The sequence below is a fragment of the Trematomus bernacchii genome, unplaced genomic scaffold (genome assembly GCF_902827165.1).
Source record: "Trematomus bernacchii unplaced genomic scaffold, fTreBer1.1, whole genome shotgun sequence".
Taxonomy (NCBI): Eukaryota; Metazoa; Chordata; class Actinopteri; order Perciformes; family Nototheniidae; genus Trematomus; species Trematomus bernacchii.
Genome location: NW_022988098.1, coordinates 9,633,387 through 9,659,241, shown reverse-complemented (window position 1 = coordinate 9,659,241; position 25,855 = coordinate 9,633,387). Strand labels below are relative to the sequence as shown.

Below are 25,855 nucleotides of genomic sequence, written 5' to 3'. Positions count from 1 at the left end.
TTCTGCGTTGTGAGGTAGCCTGGCCTCGCTTTGAAGGTAAAGTAATTTGGCTCAGTGTAATAGAGGGAATGTGCTGTTTGTGTTGAGCAGAGCAGCTGATGGCAGGGCGCTCTCACTTCGTACTGTGACAAAAAACAGGAGCAGTATTTCATGAAAAGCACACCTGAGGCACTCAGACAGGAGGCTGAGAGAGGAGCGAGGGGGAGATAAAGTCGTGTGGTGAGTGTGGATTCACTGGAGTTCAGATATTATTACATTTAGCTGACGCTTTTATCCATAGTAACGTACAATAAGTGCAATTAACCGTAAAGGTACAAACAAGGTTTTCACTTTGCGACGGAAGATGTGTAGATTTTCTGCTGTGCTGATGTCAATGGGGAGTTTGTTTCATCATTTTGGAGCCAGGATACTAACAGAAGTGTTTTTAGTTAGGGTTATGTGTCCAATTCGCAGTGAGGGCTTAACAAAGTGCATTTTGAGTGTTTGGTTTAATGTCCTGGAGGTAGGAAGGTCTGGATCGATTCACAGCACAATAGGCCAGTATCAGTGTCTTGATGTGGCGATATATCGAATATACTCGATGCATCGCGACTTGTTCTACATATGATGCATGAAATGGCTAAATCACGAACATCAAGTATACGCTACGTCACGTATATGTCAAACACACTTATGATGGCCAACAAATTGGGCCGAGACTGTTTACAAAAATGTGTTTAAAATGCGCGCTCACAGGAAACACAGCTGCATGTCAAATATATTACTAAAGCCCTTTACTGTATGTGTCGTGGCTTCCTTCCTTGTTTTTCTTTCAAGCCACTCGGCGCCTTTAACCGAAATGTTTAACTCGTTCTCTTTGTTTAATATTACTTACAGTTTGAAGAGTTGCTTGGCCTCCGATGGTTTAGATCAGGGGTACTCAAACTTTTTTATTAAAGGTCCAGTTGTGAACTTTATACAAGGTCACTGGTCCGGATCAATGCCAGTAAAGTGTCGTTCCCCCCCCCCCCCCCCCCTCCCGAGCGGAGAAACGAAACTGAAATTAAGAAGCAGTTTCTTGGCGCTCTATGCATGGGTCCAAGCACTTGCCTGCCTTGCCTGCCTTGCCTGTCTTGCCTGTCGGTAAACGGCGCCCCTGTATACACACACACATTCAATACATACATACAGTATGGTGGCTTGAACTAGTGGGAGAAATGGCACTGTTTGTCTGTAGTCAATGCTTTGAACCTCTGCAAAAGAGGCATTGGAAGCATTAGAAAGTCAAGGTAAACTTGCGGTTAACTTGCGGTCTGCTATGCGTGTCACGCTCGCACACACAAGTAAATATATATGCACGTTCATTCTCACAATGCGTCAGACACAAGATGCGCGTACATGATGATGTACATTAATTTATCAGAATCAGATTTTCTTTTTTTTTTTTAATAATTTTTTTTTTTTTAGTAATGGGACACAGGGTTCGGTCCGGATTGATTTGCAGTTCGGTCCGGATCCGGACCTTGGTCCGGAGTTTGAGAAGCCCTGGTTTAGATGATGTTATGCGATGTGTTTGCTCAAAATAAAATAACAAACAACTTAGGTATTCTTTCGTTGTTGATAATGCTTATATAACTTAATAACTTAAAGGGTAATTGTACGGTTAAAAACTGTGTTTCGACGGCGTCTTTCTAGCAGGTTGCTGCCCATCACTGTCACTTTAGAGGAGGCACCGTGGGAATTGTAGTCTTTTATAGTGTGTTGACTACAGACATCACAATTAGGTGGCCTTTCTTATAAAAACAAAATACTGGCTCTAACAGTATGTCTTCATACAAAAATCATCATTCTGGTGTTGTGTATTTAGGCCATAAAGCCCAGTCTTATCTTGAATCAGATTCAATTTGAAAACCAGTGGAGCTGCTGAATTCTGAATTATCTGCAGAGGTTGAATTGCACCAGCTAGGAGGGAGTTTCGGTAGTGAAGGTGTGAAGTGACAGTGCCTTATTAGGCCTCGATCTATGAATCATGTTTTATTCCTGCTGAGAAACCTTCACACTGTCTTCTCTCATGCTCTGTCCTCAGGCATTTATCAGTCAACCTGGCAACTGTGCTCAATTGATTCTTATAGGTCACTTTCTTTCAGCTGCCATTCCTTAGCAATTTCACACTTTTGGTCTTTAGTATGTAAGGAATTCTCTTCATCCCGGTCAGGGTTGTCAGATGTGCTCTTGTATGTGAAAGCTGATTTTACCTTGACTGGGTTTCTCCTCTGAGACTCTGTGAGCTTGTCTTGTTACTTCACCTGCCTTTCTACGAAGCTTTCTCTTACTTTTGAAGAACGTCAGGAGCTGTAAACTCTGCAGACGGTAGTGGTTTAATGTTGCTTGTTATTTGACTGAGTGCCAGTATTGTAATCAGCTCTTATAAATATTTCAGCGCTGCAGTGTCTTATTTCCACCCGTAATTTGATTAGAGTTCTCTTTCCCAGACTCTCAGTAGGATTGTGTTTAGTTTTCACTTGATCTTTGTAAATATGAATCTCACTCATGCATATTGTTGTACAAATATTTGGCACTTACACTTTTATTTCTACAGCATCAGGAGACAAAGCCATAATGTTGCTGTTACAGAAATATCATCTCTGTTTATCTCATACACACATGGATGGGATTGTATTGGATTTGAATTGCCGTAACGATGAATATGTCACAATGATAATATAAATGTCGTTGCAGCTGCACTCTGAGTCCTTTTTAATCTCTCTCAGCTGCTATAATTGGCCGGTCCAAGCGTCAGTGGTGACCCGTGGCTCGGTCAATAATGAATGGACAGTTTCGGGGGTTGGTCAGAGACGCATCTCACCACCTGGGGTCCTTTTTCATCTTTTATGCATTTCACTGAGGCCCAACTCATCCAACATTAAAGGTCCCCTATTATACTGTTTTTCATCAATATATTACAGGTCTCAGATATATACAGAGCCTGTCTCTGATTGGCTGAAACACCAAACAGATCATTGTAGCATCCCATAATCCCCTCTGTTTCAGCCCTGTTTCAAAAGTGCTGATTCTCTGTCTGTGACATTAGATGAAAATAAGGAGCCACTCCCCACGCCCCTCTGAGAGATATTTGGTTAAAAAGAACACAATAGGCGCGTTCACACCAAGTACTTTTGCCGTATTTAGTGCCGGCACTTAGTGTCCCGGCACTTATTACCCCAGGGCACTTAGTACAGATCGCGTTCACACCGGAATAAATTCCCTGAGGGAAGATTACGCAAATGAGCCACTGACGTCACTTCGTCTTCTTCTGCTTTGGGTTTACTGGCAGGCCGCAAACCACTTCACGGCGTATACTGCCACCCGGAGTCCCCGGCCGGAAGTCCCCGGAGTTGGGGACTGGCTTCAGTAGAAGCTGCTGGGACTCCCAGCTGCTTCTACTGAAGCCTTCCGAGTAAATCGCCAGAACGCCGACACCTCCTCATCACTCCATCGCTCCCATGTTTTATTTTGTTTTGCCATAAGTTAGTCTCTCTGCGTTTGTGCGCTGGGCGAATGCTAATGCTAATAATGCTAATGCGAGGATAATAAAATGGCAGCTCTACAAAACATTTCAGAGTTTTACGGGGCGTGGTTTGCAATTCGCCCAGCCAATCAGAACTGGGGCACTTTTTTCCCCCAGGAAAGTACCATCTCTCAGCAGGCACTACAAATGGGGGTAAAAGTTCCCGAGATTAAGTGCTCTTTTTGGTGTGAACGCGACATAAGGGGTACTAACGGAACTAAACGCAAAAACTACGGTGAAAAGTACTCCGGTGTGAACGCGGCTAATGGTGCTCTAGGAGGAGATTCAGGTGATAAGGTGGGGGTGGGGGGGGGGTTACCTTGGTTGGTGATTGGCTAATGGTTACACAAGCCAAAACATCGTTATGACATCATAAAGTGGCCAAAATCTGATCAGCTCATTTTCAGACAGGTTTTTATATAAATGGATCAGGACAAAAAGAGAGAGAATCTTTGTTCCTGAAACTTTCAGAATCTCTTTACACATGTTGATGTAGAAGAGACATGAAGAAGAGAGGACACATGTTGATGTAGAAGAGACATGAAGAAGTGGATTTTGCATAATAGGTGACCTTTAAGATAAGATAAGAAGTCCTTTATTGATCCCAAGTTGGGAAATGTTTGTGTTGCAGCAGCATAAAAAGAGATGGCATTGTACAATAAAATTAAAAGACTAGATATAGTTTAAAAATGTCAACATCTCGATAGCACTAAAAATATATATATACATGTTGAATTACAAATGTACAGTGACAAAATATAAAGCAGGATATTATATATGCATAAGTATGTGAGTAATGGAATATTATATATATTATCGGGGGTTGGTCAGGGACGCATCTCGCCACCTGGGGTCCTTTTTCATCTTTTATGCATTTCAATGAGGCCCAACTCATCCAACATTAATGGCCCTGAGCGCAGATCAGTCTGTTCTTGTTCTTTATTAGGATCCCCATTAGCACCAGCATGAGCATCGGCTATTCTCCCTCACACACACTGTCAATCATACATAAAACAAAACTGAAGCAAAACAGCTCATAATTTCATGCAATTTACAATGCTATATGAAGTGAAAACTAATGAAAACGTTGTCATGTTGCCGTTGTTCAGCATGGAAACATTCATTAGCTAACAATGACATTATTGTTCTATTAATATAAAGGGAGGTCAGGTACTCTTTAAAGCAGCTGCTAGTTACAGTATGGGTACTTTTTACTTAAAGGGGACCTATCATGCAAAATGCACTTTTGTACGTCTTTTATACATGAATATGTGTCCCCGGTGTTCCAGGGAACTCACCAAGTGTCAGAAAACACAACCCTCTCTATTTTCCTCCATACCCAAATCTCTAAAAAAGGGGCTGCAACGGATCTGATAAAAACTGATCCAGATTTGAACACTGTCCTGACGTCAGGACAGTGGCGCTACGGCTATTGGGCCAACTCCACCAATCAGGAGGAGACAGCCACGGCCATTGCCGTTCGAAAGCGCTGGAGACGCTGTAGTACATATGCCAGGCCTGTAGATGGTGCTGTTCTCACAGAATCTGCCCTTGCAAAAACAGAGCTAAAAAATGCCAAATTGAGCAAAATGAGGCATGGCTAAAATGCATGATCTGTTTGGTATTTTGAAAAAAAAAAAGTATAAATATGCCTTATATAGGTATGGTCCTACACTATATTATTCAAATATAGCATGATAGGTCCACTTTAAGTACATTTCAAAGCCCATACTTCTTTACTTTTACTTGAGTAAAGAAGTTTAGTCAGTATTTTTAAACACGAGTATCTGTAATTATACTTGAGTAAAGGATGTGTGTACTTTTGCCCTCTCTGGTCAGTGACCCTCTGATGGATTAGAGACACAGCAGCTCTCACAGTATTCTGCAGCCACTTAAACTCTGTTTTCCACATTCGCCTTGACCTCCCTTTTTAACCAAGTGCTTCTCCCAGTATGGCTTCAGAAAGTCCATTATTTCCTCCTCAGGAAGAGTCTCGCCTCCACCTTAGTAGATTTGGAAAGTTGCACCTGACAGCTGGGTGTAAGCACTTGCCAGATTGTGGTGTGTGTGTGTGCATATTTTACCCTAAACACAACATCTTGTGCAGATTTCCTCTGAAATGCAGGGTATGTGAGTTTCTCTTCATTAGCCCAGCAGAGAACAGAGAATGCCCCGTCGCTAACATCTGGCTGGTCACATGTGAAAATCATTGAAAACATGGTGGTTTGACCCAAATTGTTACCCTATACCAAAAAGCAAAGTAAAGTTAGGATCAGGGAATAAACAAAGCCTGGTGTTATGAAAGGAATGACGTTATTATTCCGATTATTACACGGCTACATACTAAAGACAATAATTTCCGAGGAATGATTTTACTGCACACACATTGGTCTGTTCTCCTTAGCAACGGTCTGTTCTCCTTAGCAACGGTCTGTTAACGAAAATGACCAACATCTGGAAGGTTCAAATTGACCAATAAGAATCAAGTATTCAACTTTGCTTTGTTAAAATCGAATTTCTAGCGATAACAGAGCAGTGTGTTTTAGCTAGTCTTGGCCATTTTATCCACAGAATTAAGTCCATGAAAGTTTACCAAACATAACTCAATAAAAGGAATGAATGAATGAATAAAAAAACAGTTAGCCGGCTGTTTACACCAGCTCAGTTAATGTCCCAGTAATGTTTTTTATAATGTGAAGCCCCATAGCTAATCAATGGGGGGCTAATGGTTCCTGGAGCACCTCCTGCTACTGGCCCACTCCCTTTGGCTTTGAATTCTGGGTAAATATCCATCACTGGCAATATGTATTCAGGAGGCTTTTGTTGTTATTGTTAATTTGAATCAGCAATGAGGTGAATATTGGACTTCATTCACGCTTTGAGGGATGGTTATTGTATTGTCGTTAAATACATTCTAGTTATTGTATGTTTAGTTTTTGGAAAAAACACTTCAATAACATAGCAGCAAAGTAATTAGTGTTTATCATTTCTTTTCTGTTGCAAATTACAACCAATTTGCAGAGAAGTAGATTATTTGTTCATGTATTCGTCCCATTGTCCCATTTTCCTTTGCCTTCAACCTCCCTCTTTAACTTTAATCCTCTTCTTCTCTCCCTCCTCTTTTATTATTCGTGGCTGAAGTCTGCAATAAATGAGTACGAGCGAAAGCCCAATCAATTCCCGCTCATTTGCAATTCCTCTGCGTTAAACACTTTCCTTTATTACCAATGTCATAATTAATGTGGAGGAGATTGAGAGCGCATGAGGGAAAATGGGGTAGGCAGGGGAGGCATTGTGTGTGTGTGTGTGTGTGTGTGTGTGTGTGTGTGTGTGTGTGTGTGTGTGTGTGTGTGTGTGTGTGTGTGTGGGTGTGGGTGTGTGGGTGGGTGTGTCATTTATTTGCTCCCTGCTGTTATCGCCCTCTGCTCATCCAGACTACATTCATACAGTTCACACAACATCACCACTAATCATATGTTTAATGGGCCATGTTCATATCGTACATTAGTCACTACTAAGAGCTCATATCACATCTGCAGTCATGTCAAATAAGGCAGACAGTCACCATGTTCACTGAATAAATTGTTGTTTATTGTAAGTTTTTAACAAAGATTAAAGACTTGTGTACCTCACACATAACATTAGATTAAGCTAAAAGCAACATTTGTCTTAAATATTTTCAAAATAGTTGTATTCCAATTAATTCAAACAATATAAGATTCAACAAAAAATAATTAAATCGATGTGAAGTTGAATGAACTTTAGCAAAAAACCTGAATAAGAAATATGTTTTTGTTAACATAAGCTGCCATGTTGACAACAAGTAACTGATCCATAAACTAAATTAGGGGTTCAATTATAGAGCTCTAAAGCTAATTCAATAATTAAAACAATGTTGATAATAACATGAAACTATTACTAAAATGTGTTTGGTGTTATATTGCTTGCTAGCTTACTGCTGTTATGATTGCTAACTAGCTAACTGGCTACAAAACTAGCTAACACTGTCTTCTAAATTGACTGAAAAAACGAGTCATTGCCTCTTGGCAGCAGGACAACAAGCTGTAAGACAACATTGTAAATGTTAGAAAGGTTATATGGTAGATGTTAGCAAAAAACGGCCTGTTTAGCATACATAGCTAACATTTCTGCATCTCTACTGTAGCAGACATGGAAAAGTCTCTTTTGAGTCGTGTTTCTGGCTTCTATTGATGTGTGCTGATTCTCTCGCGTCCAGGAAGAAGTTTAAAGATTAAGAGACAAATGAGTCTCTGAAAGAGTTCAAATTGGTTACTTTAATTTAAGCAGCGTGGTAGTGAAACAAACAAAGGGTAGTTGGGGGACAAAAGCAGATGTTGTCCCGCAGCTGGTACCAAGGCAATAGAGATGGGCGAGTCCTGATTCATCCGGATCATTAACCCGGATCCTAGAAATGAGCTGGTCATGACGAGTCTCCCCTCTCCATTAACCCGAGTCCTTGAGTCCCACACTTGGTGTGACGTACAAATTAAAACTATAAATTGCGTCACTCGCTACTCTCTTTATAACATGTAAAATCACATTACAACGTACCCCAAGTCCATCTACCTACCCTTTAGCAAGTATACAGTCACAGGATAGCTGCCAGAAGTGATCGTTTGGCTCAGGGGAGGGGACGCGGATCAGTGAAACTTCCTGCAGACTCGTGGGGACTCAGAGGAGCCGACGGCTCCAACAGCAGACTCGCAGATTCGCAGATTCGCAGATTCGCAAATCCTGACTCGCTGCAACACACAGTGGATCAGACTCGTGCGGACTCGGAGCCGTAACCGTATAGCAGCAGATCCAGAGATCCAGCAGACTCGTCCGTCATGCACGAGTCCACAGCAGACTCGGATTCGCAAATCCTGACTCACTGTGCAACACACAGCGGATCAGACTCGTGCGGACTCGGAGCCGTAACCATATAGCAGCAGATCCAGAGATCCAGCAGACTCGTCCTCATGCACGAGTCAACAGCAGACTCAGATTTGCCAAATCGCAAAATAACCCTTTTTTTTTGTGATCAATATTTTTTATTAAAGCAAAATACACTGTGTAGCGGAGGTTAATATAACGTCAGTTTAATAGATAGATAGATAGATTGTACTTTATTGATCCCAAATTGGGAAATTGTTGTTGTTACAGCAGCATAAGGCATTTTACAATAAAACAAAACTACAAAATATGCAAGAATAGAAATAAAAATAAAATAAAATATAAAATATACATGTCGAAATAGAAAATATACATGCAGATATTATATATATATATATATATATATATATACAAATATATATATGTATATTCAAAATATATGGAATAATAATATGCTCGTGAAATGCAACAACTTTTCGGTTTCACCGATAGGATTTCTACGGTCTTGGTCATGCTGACTCATATGACTCAAATGACTCGTATGATCCGGATCTCTTCAATGACTGACTCAGAAGACCCTGAGTCCGTAAAATGATCCGGATTTGCCATCTCTACAAGGCAAGAGAGCGAGCACACGTTGATTCTCCCGCCTGCATCTCTCCTTCGCTCCTCCTCTCTGGGGGGCTGTGACGTAGGGGGCCGCCCACCTCGATCTTCAATCGCGCATAACAGAGGATTTCGATATTTTGTATTCATTGCTCACTTCCACACGCCTTTTCTCCTCCTACTCTCTTTCATTACTTTTTATTTAATGCATTATAACGGCTGTAATCGTTACTCTAGTAATACCGGAAATGGTCATTATTTAACGGCTGAGACCGTTAGTACTGTAGCACAGGAAGTCGTCATTGTTGTCAACGTCTTTAGATACAGCTTTTCAAAATAAACTTTACTCTGAACTGTTTTCAGAATAAAACAGTTTTTAAAGCTTACTATGTGTTTATGCTAAATTACATCATTGAATATTGATTTGAATTTCTAACACTTCCTAGTGATTGAGAGTCCATTTCTCTCTGTTTTGGTCTCCTCCACTACTATCTGTTTCTTTAGGATGATGCGAATGAACCATGACAGTAACGTTTCCAGACTTTAAAACCAAAACAATGAACGATTGAAATATGTTTCGCTCCTAAGAGTTCAAGCTAACTGAAGAGTAAGGGGCTATATTTCTCATTGGGGTTCATTTCCGAGTTGAATATAAAAAGAAAATCAGATGAAAAAGAGATATAGGAGCTTTGACGCCCGACACAGAAAGCATTCCTAAATCTGGTTTACCCACACAAAAAGACTTCCCTTCTTTTTTAAAGTATTCCAATAATCTATAGATACTACAATAGTGGATTGACCCAGTAGATGTGATGTACACAGCTGTGTTGAAGCATGTTTTATGAGCATTTTACTCTGGCTCCTAAGAGTTGAAGTGAACTGAAGAGTTAGGGGCAATATTTCTCAGTGGGGTTAATATCCGTATTGAATATAAAAAGAAAATGAGATTAAAAAGAGATACAGTATATAGTGTATAGACGTCCTTATTCTGACTGTTATTTTGTATCCCATTGACACAGAAAGCATTCCTAAATCTGGTTTACCCACACAAAAATAATGATAATAATAATAATAAAGCTTTATTTATAACACATGCAGCTCAAAGTGCTTTACAAAATGACACTTCACAAGTTAAAAATGAACAACAAGAAATTCCCCTCAGATTATTTGTTAAGAACTTTAAAAGGTACATGCAGCAAAATATAACATTTTAACAGGTTAATAGACACAAGGAGGTAAAATGTATGATAATAACAATAAAATATAATAAATAATGGTTTCTCTCTGACACAAGACAACTGAGTCGATGCAACAATATTAAATATAAAACCCCAAAAAAGACTTCCCTTGTTTTTAAAATCATTCCAATAATCTATAGATACTACAATGGAGGGTTCAGTGGATTGACCCAGTAGATGTGATGTACACAGCTGTGTTGGAGCATGTTTTATGAGCATCAGATACCAGTGGGATTGGGGGGGGGGGGGGGGCAGGTGGTAATTACTGGGCAGCGTTCAGTGGTCCCAAAACACCAATCTGTCTTCTTCTGGCCTAATGAGAAGCCTTTTAACATCTGATTAGCTTTTAATGTCCCTCTGTGGGCGTGGTTTGGATAAGTTGACATATGATTGAAGATCCAAGAGATCCAGGTGTAGATAATTGCGCCAGGGGTCTGTAATGTTTTCATGAATGTGTATTTGCATGTTTATATGGGACATTATGTGGGTACATAAATTCTTGTCTCGAGGTGTCTATTTGATGGATTATGTGTTTGCTGACACGGGAAAAAGCCTTTAGGAAATACACAGCAAATTATCCTCACAACTGAAATCATAACGGTCATTTATTCACCAGTTACTGTGATGTCTTTTATCTTTTATCAATTTATTTTCTCTTTCTCCTCTTGCTTTAAACCTGAGATTCCTCAAAGAGTAGCACAATCTTTTCACTCAGACAGCTTTCATCTCTTCCTCTCCGTGGCAGGAGTTGTTTTATCGAAATGAGCTCCTTAAAGTGTATCAATACAACTCCTTTTGAAGAAAGATTATCTCCATCAAACAATTATTTGACTATTTTCTTGCAGAGTCCATGTTTTTTCGCTATTCGACAAGAAACGTATCACAAACGTCAGCGAGCTTTCGTGCCTTTTGTTAGATGTTTTGCAAGAAATAATGCTTTGGAAGTTTCAAAAGTACTCTTTTTCGGACAAGGCATGCAATGAAATTGTCTAATATTTAACTGAAATAGCCTGTCATGTTGTCAAAGTCCAAGCAGACTCACATTTAATGGTTTCACAGAATCTGGTAGACATGTTTATCAGTGCTGAAGGCTGACATGTGCTGAGCGGAGAGTGTTGTAAACACCAGCTGCCGTCGCTGCTTCTGTATGTTTGTGAAGAGGAAATATCTGCCATTAGACTCAACAGAACATTGGCAGCTAATGCTTAAAGGAACATCTCTTTTATTTCAACTATTTGAAGTTTGGATATAATGACGTACTTGCAAACTTAAGCAATGGCTGACATCTCTGGACTGAACGAGTGTTTTGTGCCTCTATTATTGCACCATTACAAACTAACCACACACCTAACCGTCCTTGAAGAAAACATTCCAAATAAACTTTAATAAACCCTGTTTCAAGATATGACCACATCCTTTGAACTGTGAAACAATACTTCAATTGTACATTTAGAAAAACAAAGAGTGTAAGTTGTGTCTAAGCAACTCTCTTTCCTAATCATAGGAGATATCATCTGTGAATGCAATGTCTCCTTACTCAATTTGTATGCATGAACCAAATAACATTTATTTATCATCTGGTATATTTATAAATGTCCAGGTTGTTTCCACTTTGTATTATTGTATATGTTTATATAAAATTGTTACACGGCTTAGTTGAATACTTGATAGTTATTGGTCATTCCAGAGGTTGTTCATTTCCGATAACAGACCGTTGCTAAGGAGAACATACCGTTGCTATGGAGGATAAATTGACTATGTGCAGTCATATCAATCCACGGAAAGAAGTCTGGTCAATTTAATGTCACATGTGAACAACAAACCTTAGATTTCTCCATCAGAAAACACCATGGAGTACTTTTTGAATATACCTTTTTATATATTTGTGGAGAGCATGACACTTTGGATTCATAATGGCTAAACTGTCGGCTGTAAAGAAAAGAAAGGAGAACACCAGAAGGAAAGAGGTTAAAGATTGGACGCTGCTCCAAAGTAAGGAAACTATATGGCAAACACAGTAGGCCAAAGTTAACAGGAACTCAGATCGTTGCTTTCCATTTCGTTTAGATTTTCTCGGTGGTTTGTCTGTCAGCTTCCGGCTTAATCTGTCTTCTTTATACGCGATGAGCCACTGTCATTTATAGGAAAGATGGAGAGACCCTGCAATAAGACCCAAGTTGTGCTGAACCAGGTTTATTTCCAAGTGATGCATGTTGTCTGGCCCTGAGGTGGAACAGCAGGATATGGCCAACATCTCTCTGCACACGGCAGGAAACACTCATTAAAACCTGAGCACAGAAACATCTGCCGTCTGTTGCAGTGAGTCAGTGGAGCCGATCCTAACTCATCTCTCAGAGCAGGAAACATGGACACGGGCCCTTAGATATCAGGCAGTGAAGCCTTGGCAAGTAGAAAACGAGGAAACAGACCCTGCTACACATCACAGCTTTGCTCAGCGCTCACAGAGATAAGTACACCCATCCTTTACTCAAGTAGAAGTACAGATACTCGTGTTTAAAAATACTCTGGTAAAAGTAGAAGTACTAACTAAACTTCTTTACTCAAGTAAAAGTAAAGAGGTATGGGTTTCTAAATGTACTTAAAGGTCCCCTATTATACTGTTTTTCATCAATATATTATAGGTCTCAGATATATATAAAACATGTCTCTGAAGTGTTTGGCTCCAAACACCAAACAGATCATTGCAGCATCCCATAACCCCCTCTGTTTCAGCCCTGTTTCCAAAGTGCTGATTCTCTGTCTGTTACTTTAGATGAAAATAAGGAGCCCCTCCCCACGCCCCTCTGAGAGAGATTTGGTTAAAAAGAACACAATGGTGCTCTAGGAGGAGATTCAGGTGATATGGTGGGGGGGGGTTTACCTTGGTTGGTGATTGGCTAATGGTTACACAAGCCAACACATCGTTATGACATCATAAAGTGGCCAAAATCTGATCAGCTCATTTTCAGACAGGTTTTTATAAAAATGGATCAGGACAAAAAGAGAGAGAATCTTTGTTCCTGAAACTTTCAGAGTCTCTTTACACAGAGGGGACACATGTTGATGTAGAAGAGACATGAAGAAGAGGGGACACATGTTGATGTAGAAGAGACATGAAGAAGAGGGGACACATGTTGATGTAGAAGAGACATGAAGAAGAGGGGACACATGCTGATGTAGAAGAGACATGAAGAAGAGGGGACACATGTTGATGTAGAAGAGACATGAAGAAGAGGGGACACATGTTGATGTAGAAGAGACATGAAGAAGAGGGGACACATGTTGATGTAGAAGAGACATGAAGAAGAGGGGACACATGGTGATGTAGAAGAGACATGAAAAAGAGGGGACACATGTTGATGGAGAAGAGACATGAAGAAGAGGGGACACATGTTGATGTAGAAGAGACATGAAGAAGTGGGGACACATGTTGATGTAGAAGAGACATGAAGAAGAGGGGACACATGTTGATGTAGAAGAGACATGAAGAAGGGGATTTTGCATAATAGGGGACATTTAAGCGGGAAGCAGAAGCTGATAGACAAACCACCAAGAACATCCAAACGAAATGGAAAGCAAAAGGGACGGTCAAACGATCTGACTTCCTGTTAACTTTAGCCTACTGTGTGTCGACATCACTTTTCTGAAAATATTTTCAAATTGAGACGCTTGGAGTGGCCATTCCAAAAAGGTAGAGCACTCATAAAAAGACTCTTGTTTCTATGCTTTTTGTCGTGGTGTCCCAATTAGACAGCATGATCTCATTGGAATCAATAGAGAAAAGCTACTGTAGCTCAGAAAAAGCAGAATGTGGCCACAGGCTCTGAGCATTTCATTGTGAAAGCTGTGTCTCGGTTCCTCGCTGCTGTCTGAATCTGCACAGAGCATTCAGGGTTGTTTTTTGGTATGAGAACCTGAGTGATCACACCAGCCTGCTGTAAGTGAAGCATCTGCTAAAGACTGAAACATCTCCTGAGATGTGGGTAGCCACACTCAGCCAGAGCCTCTATGAATACAAAACCTTGATTCAATTAGTGGATCGCGGCTCAAAGAAAACTGTTTAATGATCTCCTCGCCTTAACGCCGTTCTTGTCGCACATTCGCCGGGACACCTTCACACTTTGACAGTTGAAAGCTGCTCTTTTCTCTCCTCACTCCGACTCTTCCTCTTAGTGGCGTTGGAGGTAGTGACGTGGTGTCAGAAGTAGTGCCAAATACACAGAGCCTCTGGGCTTTTCTAATGAGATCCCCTGAGTGGTTAACAGGCTGATAGAGAACCCATCCTCTCTCCAACAAAACCCCCCTCTTACACCTCCTCACTCAGCGTGCCTGCTTCTAATTGGTGGGAGAAAAGAGTAAAGATTCAAGGCTTTTATTGTCATTTGTAGCTAATGTGTAGATATGTCAATGGAAATCTGAGGTCACAGGCTCCTCCAACAGTGCAACACAATAAAACTGATACAATAGTGCAAGTAAATGCAAACATTTTTTGAATATAATAGAAATAGTGCAGAACAGTCTATATCCAATCCAATCCAACTTTATTGATATAGCACATTTAAAAACAGAGTTGAACAAAGTGCTGTACATCAATACACATATAAAAAGCAGCATCCATACATTTAGACAAAACCGATAGAACAAGAAGAAACTAATGTAAAAGCACGAGACATACGTATAGCCACAGACTGAAAACCCTCATACATGATGTAAAAACATTGTGAAACTGCAAACGCACGTAATTGGAATATGATATATTAGATCAAATGTTTTTGTTTTTTTTAAGTTGGAAACAGATGAATGTAATGGATGTTCTTTCAAAAGTTCAGGTGTTTAACTGTCTTATGGCCTGTGGGATGAAACTGTCCCTGAGTCTGGTGGTTTTAAATCTGTTAATTCTGTAAAATAGTGCAAGTAAATAAAATAAAATAGAATATAATAGAAATAGTGCAAGAATAGTCTATATACAAGTAATTTTTTTTTGAACAGATGAATGTTATGGATGTTCTTTCAAAAGTTCAGGTGTTTCAAAGTCTTATGGCCTGTGGGATAAAACTGGGATAAAAGAGTCTTCAGAATTACAAAAAAGAGAGGAAAATCTATTTCCACCTCATCTGGATGCGAGCCTGTTCACCCCAATTATAACTCAGAGCACAGACCTGAGGATAACATCAGCCCGAGGGGAAGGACACGTGAGAAGAGAGAGGTGTCAGGTGGTCTTCTGGAAGTTTGTTTGTGCCAAATGTCCACCGCCTGCTCACATAATTTCTGGTCATATTGTTGGCTGTGAATATTAGAGTGCTGTTAATGATGCTGATGAGCTGTGAGAGGCTCTGAAGGCTGGAATAATGGCGCCCTCTAGTGGTCACACATCAACAAAACACGACATAGATAGATAGATAGACAGACAGACAGATAGATAGATAGATGGATGGATGGACGGACGGACGGGCGGACGGACGGCGGATGGATGGATGGATAGATAGATAGATAGATAGATAGATAGATAGATAGATAGATAGGAGACAGACAGAGAGAGAGAGAGAGAGAGAGAGAGAGAGAGATAATACGAATATATATATATTTGTATACACATTCAAACATATTTATTTCTACTTAAACAGACAGACAGACAGACAGACAGACAGACAGACAGACAGGAGAGAGAGAGAGAGAGATAATACGAATATATTCAACTCTCCTCTGCTCAGGTTGTATGTGTGTGTGTGTGTGTGTGTGTGTGTGTGTGTGTGTGTGTGTGTGTTGTGTGTGGGTGTGTGTGTGTGTGTGTGTGTGTGTGTGTGTGTGTGTGTGTGTGTGTGTGTGTGTGTGTGTGTGTGTGTGTGTGTGTGTGTGTGTGTGTGTGTGTGTGTGTGTGTGTGTGTGTGTGTGTGTGTGTGTGTGTGTGTGTGTGTGTGTTCCTCCTCCTCATGCTGTTGATCCCCTCCATGTCACACGCTGTCCTGCTTTCAGAGGCTTATGGAGAAAAGGTGGCAAGCTGCTTTAGTCTCATTAGCATCATCACATTATGACGTGCCTCCATCTATTGTTGTCTTTCTGTCTCTGGCACTTCCTCCCTCTGCCTGCCTTGTTTTCCTGCCCTTCACTTACAGCATCAATAGTGTGTGTTTTATGTAATTGGCCAAAGTGAGATGCAGGTGGAGGGAAACATGACGATGCATAAAGTAGAGGACGTCTTACAGTAGTTTATTAAAGCAAGTTGTTTGTCCCTTAATCCACACAGTGAGATCTTCAGTGTCTGAATATTAGTCGCTCTATGAAATATAAACACATATAAATATAAATATATATGTTGTTTTAGGAAGTTAAAAGGTTGGATTATCAGGTTTTGGAAGTGATTTTTATACTGCAAACTTATATTCGTGTTTCACAAAGTAACAAAGCAAGTCTAGTAGTATTTTGACATACTTGTACTTGAGTATAGTATTTCCATTTCTTCAGAGCGACTGTGGCTGTGAGGGAGTGTTGTCGTCTTTCAACCAGAAGGTTGTTGGTTCGATCCCAGATCCCAGTCAACATGTCATTCTGTCCTTGGGCAAGATACTGAACTGTGTGTGTGTGTGTGTGTGTGTGTGTGTGTGTGTGTGGTGCTGCATGAATGAGGTGCTGCATGAATGAGGTGTGAATGGGTGAATGACTCGTAGCATGTAAAGAGCTTTAAGGGGTTGAAAAGACCTGATAAGGTGCTAAATACTTCTTGCATAGTTTACTTTATGCAACGCTTTTAGTAAACACGTGTTGTCAAGTTGGCTGAAGAAGTTTCTTCATTAGTGATAAGATAATCATCAGACTGTGGGCTGGTGACGATGTTTGACGTCTCAGAAGATAAGCATATCTTCCACAGGACTGCCTAAACAAAGAAGACTCGTTTGAACCAGTATGCCTACAGTCTCTCTTGCATTTAAGACGGAGTAAGGACACTATTTTGGGAACTAGTTGCACCATATATTGCTGTATGTGACGACTATTTCCTTGCTCTAAATAAATACATGTCCTGATTATTGAAACTCAAGCCAGTGTTGAGTGAGATTTTTGGCACATTTGTGTTTTTATATTTGCATTGTTTTTTAAAGCTGCATTGGCTTCTAGTAAGTGGGAGTGTTTTGGTACGTTTGCACCTGTCAGCCACAGGTACAGTACACACAGTACTTTTTTTAGTTTAGTTTGAAAGCTGGGGGAAGTTTTGTAACTTGAGTTAGTCTCCTGGACGTTCTTGAAAAAGAGATTTTAAATCTCAATAAAACGTTCCTGGTTAAATAAAGGTTTAAAAAAATTAAAAAGTTGTAATTGACGGAGAAATTGTTGAACATTTGTATTTCAAACCAAACTCTAATTTGGTATTTTTTCTTTTTAAATGCCTTTTTTTATATATTTCATCAAGTTTTTGCATGGATTTTTTTCATCACACGGAATAGGAAATGATTGATTGATAAACTAAAATAAAAGTGTTCTTATCATGAGCATAATTGAGTACTTTCCCTCGTGTATAGAAAGTGTTTATGCGTGCTCTGGAGGAAAACCCTTCCCCTCTGATAGAAGGATCTCTCTAAGGCGCCGTTTACACGAGGAGAAAACTGCTTGTATCTGCATAGTTTCGCGTGCGTATAGCCCTATTATTTACACGAGGCCGATAGAAACTGACCCCACAAACGATAACGGGTCCCAAGGTGGATAGATTTGCAAACGAAACGCTCTGGGGGGTCAACCGAGTCCGTGTAATCACCTCTATACGAATATTTCCTGAAAAAATAACGATAGCCCCGCCTCTCCCCACCTCTCCTGCTCACTGCTGTAGCATGGCTGTGTTAATTAAACGCACAAGGGGTTCTTGAATGAAATAATATTATAAAAGGCAAACCAGAATTGTTAACGCCCAATATACTCCTTAAACAAAATAAACAGAGTCAGATTTCATGCATTGATCCATTATATTGACAAAGGTGCATCTCACCCGGTGTTTGTAGAGAATATCTCTCTTTCTGAGCGCGTCCTCTCCACAGAGACGTGCTTCTTGGTCGGTCGATGCAATATCCACAGATTCAGTTTCTTTCAGTTAACTTCCCCGTTGCATTTATCCATATGCTGAGGAAATGACTATATCCCGCTGAATACCAGCAATCGCCACACACACTTCCTCCTGTCAGTAGCTACTGCTAGTGCTACTGCTACTGACCATGCTACAGATATTAGTGCAACATATACAGCTCCTCTACCACAACCATCAGCAACAAGTGGACATGGAGAATTACATGAACTACATGTTGCTAAATACACCGCGGGGCTTAAACAGAAGGGTAGCCATGGCAACATTGCTGCGGGGCTGCTCGGGCTGCTCTTCTTCGCTGCTTTTGGTGTATTTTGGCGGAAGTTACAGCGCCACTTACAGTCCCGGCATATGTACTACAGCGTTTCCAGCGGCCTCGTTTGAACAGACACGTTAAATGAAACGAATGCATGTGAACGGAAGACTTTTTTGAATACGCATACTGTGCATAAACGCAAACGTTCCCGTGTGAAGGAGGCCTAAGATGGATATGATTTGCAGCCCAGGGTGAGGCCAGCTTTAAACCTCATGATGTTTTTAGAGCTATGGAGCTAAACGAGGACGCCACCTGTCAGCCACCATACTCAGTGTTTTTTAGTTTAGTTTGAAAGCTTGGGGAAGTTTTCGTTAGTCAGGACTTTCTTGAAAATTAGATTTTGAATCTAAATAAAACGTTCCTGTTGAAATAAAGGTTTAAAAATAAAAAGTTGTAATTTACTGACAAATATTGAACCTTTTTATTTAAAACAACTCTTTAATTCGTTTTTTTTTTTTTAAATGGCTTGTTTTATATATTTCAGCACGCTCAGTACTTTCACTTGTTTATAGAAAGTGTTTATGCGTGCTCTCATGAAAACCATTCCCCTCTGATAGAAGGATCTCTCTAAGATGGATATTTTTTGCAGCCCAAGGTGAGGCCAGCTTTAAACCTCATGATGTTTTTAGAGCTATCGCGCTAAACGAGGACGCCACCTGTCAGCGAAGGAGCCATTAGAGGGAAATCCCATTAACAGTAATCCTACAGGCCAGTGTCTCGCACTCTCTCTCGAGAGAGGAGATGACGAGATAAGGAGAGAGAAAGAGAGAGAAGAGAGAGAGCAGGGAGGAGGCAGAGGCGAGAACGAGAGAGAGAGGAGCAGAGAGAGAGAGAGAGCAGAGAGACCAGAGAGAGCGAGAGAAGAGCGAGAGTATTGAGAGAGAGCGGGAGAGCTATGATCGTAGCTGGGGCTTCTAGCTCTCTCTCTCTCTCTCTCTCTCTCTCTCTCTCTCTCTCTCTCTCTCTCTCTCTATCTCTCTCTCTCTCTCATTACCACCATTTAGTAGCGACATTGAGGTGTGAAGGGGGCAGGACCCCTGGCAAACTTCCTGTGGACAGAAAGGCTCGAACAGGATATTAATGCCGCTCCATGCCAGCTGCAGGTTACAGTCCAAACCGTAAGTCTTATTCTCTCAGGAGCGGATTGTCTTTGCAAAGAATTCTGTAGTGTCATTACCCCGTTTTATATGCAAGAGAGAAGGCGTTTCACAATCAGACTGTAGGAATACACTGGATCAAACTAGTATGTCTTCTTTGTTTATTGGATAATGGCAGTCGTTGAGTTCAGGTGAAGATATTCAAGGATTCAAGGCTTTTATTGTCATTTGTACATAGCTACAGTGTAGATATGTCAATGAAAATCTTAGGTTACAGGCTCCTCCAAGATTAAAAGATTCAAAGGTTTTATTATATAACAGCTTGTCAGAATAATCGCAGGTCTCTGAACTAAGTAAGACAACGCGTCAATATCTTTATATCATAATTTGTATTTCATTTTCAACATAAACAAATATGCTATTATGGTAGAGGATTAGGGCCACATGACAACACGTTTGTTTTGCATGTGACCTAAATACAAAAATTAAAAAGTAGTTCCGATTTAAAAAAAGGTCAGAATCTTTAGATGTTTCTTGAAATCTTGTCTTCTTTTCTCAGAATTATTTCTCAGAATTTTGAGATTAAAGTCAGAACTACATTTCCCTTTACCTTTGGTCATATGCCAAGATTTTCTTCTCATGTGGCCCTGATTAGAGATAGCAAATCTGGATTTACGGACTCAAGGTCTTCTGAGTCAGTCATTGAAGAGATCCGGATCATACGAGTCCTTTGAGTCATATGAGTCAGCATCACCAAGAGCGTAGAAATCCTACCGGTGAAACAGGAGCACATAGTCTCCAACTTCAAATAAATTCAAAGTTCAGAGCTACTAGTGAGGGCGGCAGTCCACTGTTTGTGTATTTGTAATTTGTCACTTGAGATTTGCATTTTACGAGCATATTAAACTAACATTACATTAACGTCCGCTACACAAACATGATCTAACAACGTTTGTGTCTTAATGCTTGTTTATTGCAGTATTTGGCTTCTTACACTTGACTGGGTGAAGTCGTATGCATCTATGTTATCACAAACAGAGCTGACACTCACTGAGTCTGAAAACCAGGACGAGTCCGAAACCGCTTGCTGTTTCGAGCTGTGCGGAGCAATCACTCATTCAGTCCGCTCACCGAATCTGAGTCTGCTGTTGACTCTTGCATGATAAGTCTGAATCTCTGGATCTGCTACGGTTACGGCTCCGAGTTTCACTGATCCGCGTCCCCTGAGCCAAACGATCACTTCTGGCAGTTATCCTACTTGCTAAAGGCTAGGCAGACGGACTGGAGTACGTTGTAATGTGATTTTACATGTTATAAGGAGAATAGCGAGTGACGCAATTTATAGTTTTAATTTGTACGTCACCAGGTATAGGACTCAAAGGACTCGGGTTAATGGAGAGGGGAGACTCGTCACAACCAGCTCATTACTAGGATCCGAGTAAAATTGTGCAGTCGTGCAGTTATGACATATTTTTTTAGGCCCAACCCAGATTTAGCTAGGAAAGATGTTGGATGTAGGTATGTATATTGCAGTAAATAAATTCTGTGGCCAAAACCAGTTTATAATACGTTTTGTTCAGCAGGATAATCTCCACACATTAACACCACTTTTTGATGTCTGAAGTGCAAATGCAATCGTCAGAAGGTAAAAGCTAGCCAGGCTATAAACTAACAACATTACGATCGGATTGCTTTGCATCACCACTGCTAAGCTAAAGGTGGCTAATGTTAGCATGATAACGTTTGGTAGTTTCTCTCTCACACATTTAAGTGTCATTAGTTTTGATGGCATTTGATCGTTGTTACAACTTGGGCTGAGGAGAAATTGAACATCTGAAGAAACTGTATTAGCAAGCCGTCCAATGGTTGTTGAGATATTTCAGTCTGGATGAAAGTGTTGGAAATACAGACTGAACGTTTTTTGCGGTCCCTAAAGCCACACAACTTGTTTCTGCTTCTCAAAGTGAGGTATGAGTTATTGTTCTGAAATTCAGGTATCATGCTGACGCTTCTGTCAAAACATTTTAAAAGTGCAACGGGTCCTTTGGGAGGTAAAACAAACCACCATTTGTCAAGATTTCTGCTTAATTCGTAATAATAATAATAATCTTTATTTGTATAGCACCTTTCATACAAGTGCAGTTCAAGGTGCTTCAGATAGACATTTCACAGACAATTGATACAGTTACCAGTTACAGACATAAAAACAAACTATAAATAGCATAGAGTAGACATATATAAAAAATACATTTAGATTAAAGGTACAATGATGACATTATAATGATATGAAAGTATGAATTGATCATGTTACATTAAATATACACTGTATACAAGATATTGATGGACTGATGATTTGAAGTTAGGTAAGCAGACCTTTCGTCAAAGGCTTTATGGATATGTTTGGGTGTCTTTTTTCCCTTGAGGGTCTGTAGTTGTCAAATGTGTGGTCACCAAATAGAAGTGAAAAGCTGATCTGCAAAGGCTAAAAGAATGGAAACAGTAGAGGATAAAATAGCCGGGTAGGAGTTCGCCACACTGTGAAGAGACTGAATTAAAAATCCTGCACACTCTGACTGCGCCTCGGTGCAGAAACAAAACCTTGACCTTGCAGAGGGACGATTCGCCAGACTGGACACATGATATTGCCAAGAGGGAGGGGAGAGAGAGAGAGAGAGTGACAGAGGGTTGGGAGAGAGGCTCAGATCACAGGAGGGAGCAGAGGGTCTGTTTCTCTGTGAATCTCGAGGTGTAAGGAGGTTTCTTCCCGGGTGTCTTCTCTCTGCCGGTAGGCCGAATTAATGTCTTTCTTATGTCATCTTTTTCCATTGGCTTTAGTTTTTCTACTTGTGATGTGTTCTGTTCTCATGTGTGTTCCTTTCTGGACTCCACATGCTCTGTGTTTTGTTGTCATGTTAACCTTAATGTCTGCCTCATGTTGTTATTGTATTCATGTTTCTGTGGTCTTCATTTCAACTTTTGTTCTTTCTTGTGAAGCACTTTTATTTCTGTGACAGGTGCTGTACTAAATACACGTATTAGTATACATTATTATTATTATCTCCCCCCTGCTTGTGGCATAAGTGTGACCTGTGTGAGGTGGACATAGAACGAGGAGAGTGCTGTGTATACTCTGTTTACATGCAGGCAGGCAGGTGTCTGGTAGAGATGACTGCAGCAATAGATTCCTCCTCCTCTTCCTCATCCTCTTCCTCTCTTTCTCCTCCTCTCTGTCTCCTGTAGTCTGATGTCATGGCAGCTTGCTGGAGGAAACCCTTTAGCTTGTAGAGAGATGCTTACACTTCTCTCACAGTGCTTGGATTGTTGTTTTCTGTGTCCTCCAAGGATATTCAACATTCAAAGGTTGTATTGTCATGTGCTCAAAGCTACAGTGTAGAAATGGCAATGACATTCTTCTGACCTGAGCTCCTCCAACAATTCAACATGTACAATACAATACAAAATAGTGCAAAAAGTCTATATACATGTAAATAGAATATGATGTGTACAGGAACAGAATATGAAATTAAATAATGTACATTGAATACGGTTTATTGCTGTGATAACTATTTATATAAATAAGTAGTAGTAGAAGCTTTGCAGACTTGTGTGGAGGATGCTTTTCTGTTTTGGGTTTTTGCCTTGAGGTCTGCTGCATCCTTGCTCTCTTTTGCTGAGCGCAGGAAGGCTGTGTGATGAATCCGTATTGATCCTTTAAACAGACCCAGGAATAGTTCATTGCATCAGGCTGCTGACCTGGACAGCACTTCACTTTAAGAGCTCCTGTTTCCCATCACTGCCAACGAGACGGAGGGTCCGCTCTTACAACATTTATCTTCATATCCAGAGATGGCAAAAGTACACACATCCTTTACTCAAGTAGAAGTACAGATATTCGTGTTTAAAAATACTCTGGTGAAAGTAGAAGTACTGACTAAACTTCTTTACTCAAGTAAAAGTAAAGAGGGTTTTGAAATGTACTTCAGTAAAAAGTACCCATAACTAGCAGCTGTTTTAAAGAGTACCTGACCTCCCTTTATATTAATAGAACAATAATGTCATTGTTAGCTAATGAATGTTTCCATGCTGAACAACGGCAACATGACAACGTTTTCATTGGTCCCTCTTCTTTAGAGAAGACCAGGAAATGATGGATACACGGATCGTGTTCAAATCAATAGGCACGCAATGACTCTAAATAATAATGATCACGCCACCAAACACACATTCCAAACTAAAGGAACCAGCCTGTTTGGGAAATGTGAGAAGTAGAAAGTACAGGTATTTGTGTTCAACATGTAAGAAGTAGAAAGTACAGGTATTTGGGTTCAACATGTAAGAAGTAGAAAGTACAGGTATTTGGGTTCAACATGTAAGAAGTAGAAAAGTACAGGTATTTGTGTTTGAAATGTAAGAAGTAGAAAGTACAGGTATTTGTGTTCAACATGTAAGAAGTAGAAAGTACAGGTATTTGTGTTCAACATGTAAGAAGTAGAAAGTACAGGTATTTGGGTTCAACATGTAAGAAGTAGAAAAGTACAGGTATTGGGTTCAACATGTAAGAAGTAGAAAGTACAGGTATTTGTGTTTGAAATGTAAGAAGTAGAAAGTACAGGTATTTGTGTTCAACATGTAAGAAGTAGAAAGTACAGGTATTTGTGTTCAACATGTAAGAAGTAGAAAGTACAGGTATTGTGTTCAAATGTAAGAAGTAGAAAGTACAGGTATTTGTGTTCAACATGTAAGAAGTAGAAAGTACAGGTATTTGTGTTCAACATGTAAGAAGTAGAAAGTACAGGTATTTGTGTTCAACATGTAAGAAGTAGAAAGTACAGGTATTTGTGTTCAACATGTAAGAAGTAGAAAGTACAGGTATTTGTGTTCAAAATGTAAGAAGTCAAAGTAAAAAGTCGTCAGAAAAATAAGTAGTGGAGTAAAGTACTGATACCAGAAAAATGTACTTAAGTACAGTAAAGAAGTATTTGTACTCCACTACTTCCCACCTCTGTTCATATCTTAACACACGTTAATAGGTTTTTAGCAAAGCGCAAGTTAACTCATCAATAATGAGTTTAATGGCCCCACAGCGCTGGATTATGTGTGACTTGTGTGATCTTTGTGGATATAATTTCATCTCTGAGGACAGATCTGTTTCGTCGGTTCTTGGTTTTTGTCCTCAGGGGCAGGATTTGAACGTTTGGTGGATTATGCAGCATTAAGCAGCTTGCTATCAGATAATACTCGAAAGATGAAATCCTCTGTGGTTATGAATCAAAATGGCCTGTTGTTGTGTTATATTCACGAGAATGAATGTACAGTTTGCTGAATTTACTGATTATTGGTTATAGATATTTTCTGTTTTGAAGGAAAGTGACATTTCCTGCTTGCTTTGAGTCCACAGCTTTAGAAATAAAGCAGATTCAGGCAGTAGAAGTATAGATTCACACTTAAAGTATTATCCTACAGAACAGAACAGCTCACAGAGAAGAGAGAACATCTGATCCTTTTACAACAAACACTATATGCTCTTTTTAGGTTTTTAGTAGTATTGTCATCCTGCTAGTAATCCCACATTGTATTTAACTGTGAGGGATTACAGTTACTCCCCAAGCCTGGTTATTGACGATCCTCAACCTCCGGTGCACTCCAGCATTTAGTTTCTTATGCAAAATACATCAGCATGTGTTAAATAAATCATGGTTCCACATCAGAAGAGTTTTCTGGAGCAGCGTTCAGAGCAGGAAGCTGAGACACGCGTCCGATGAGTCATCTGTTCAGTTTCAGAGGACGGCCCGTCATTCATTATCACAGCGAGGACACTTTACTCCAAGATAATGGTTCTGATGGGAGTCTGCTGAGGGAGAACGGTTCACAGTCCTGACTCATCGGAGCTGCAGCATGACATCTGTTTTCATCCTCAAAGTTGACTCTTCGTCATTGTGTTTAGAGAAGTGGATTTCACGGCGGCTCATTTGAGACAGAATGGCTGCCGGAGTGATGTCTCCTTTGCAAAAGCTCTTGGATTTGTTTGCAAAAGAGCAAAAGTGAAGGCTAGATTTTGCAACTACAGTACTTAAAGTGGACCTATCATGC

General features: G+C 40.2%; 1 protein-coding gene across 4 annotated transcripts in view; it reads left to right on the top strand.

The window, feature by feature from the left end:
* Nucleotides 1-25,855, top strand: part of iqsec1b (IQ motif and Sec7 domain ArfGEF 1b) — a 228,098-nt gene that overhangs the window by 149,717 nt on the left and 52,526 nt on the right. Inside the window, exon 1 of one of the 4 annotated variants that reach the window (XM_034121559.1) lies at nt 10-36. The exons of the other annotated variants lie outside the window; for them this stretch is intronic. The gene's annotated coding sequence lies outside the window, so the exon portion shown is untranslated. Of the gene's footprint in view, nt 1-9; nt 37-25,855 lie in introns of those variants that run through there. 4 annotated transcript variants of the gene reach the window in all.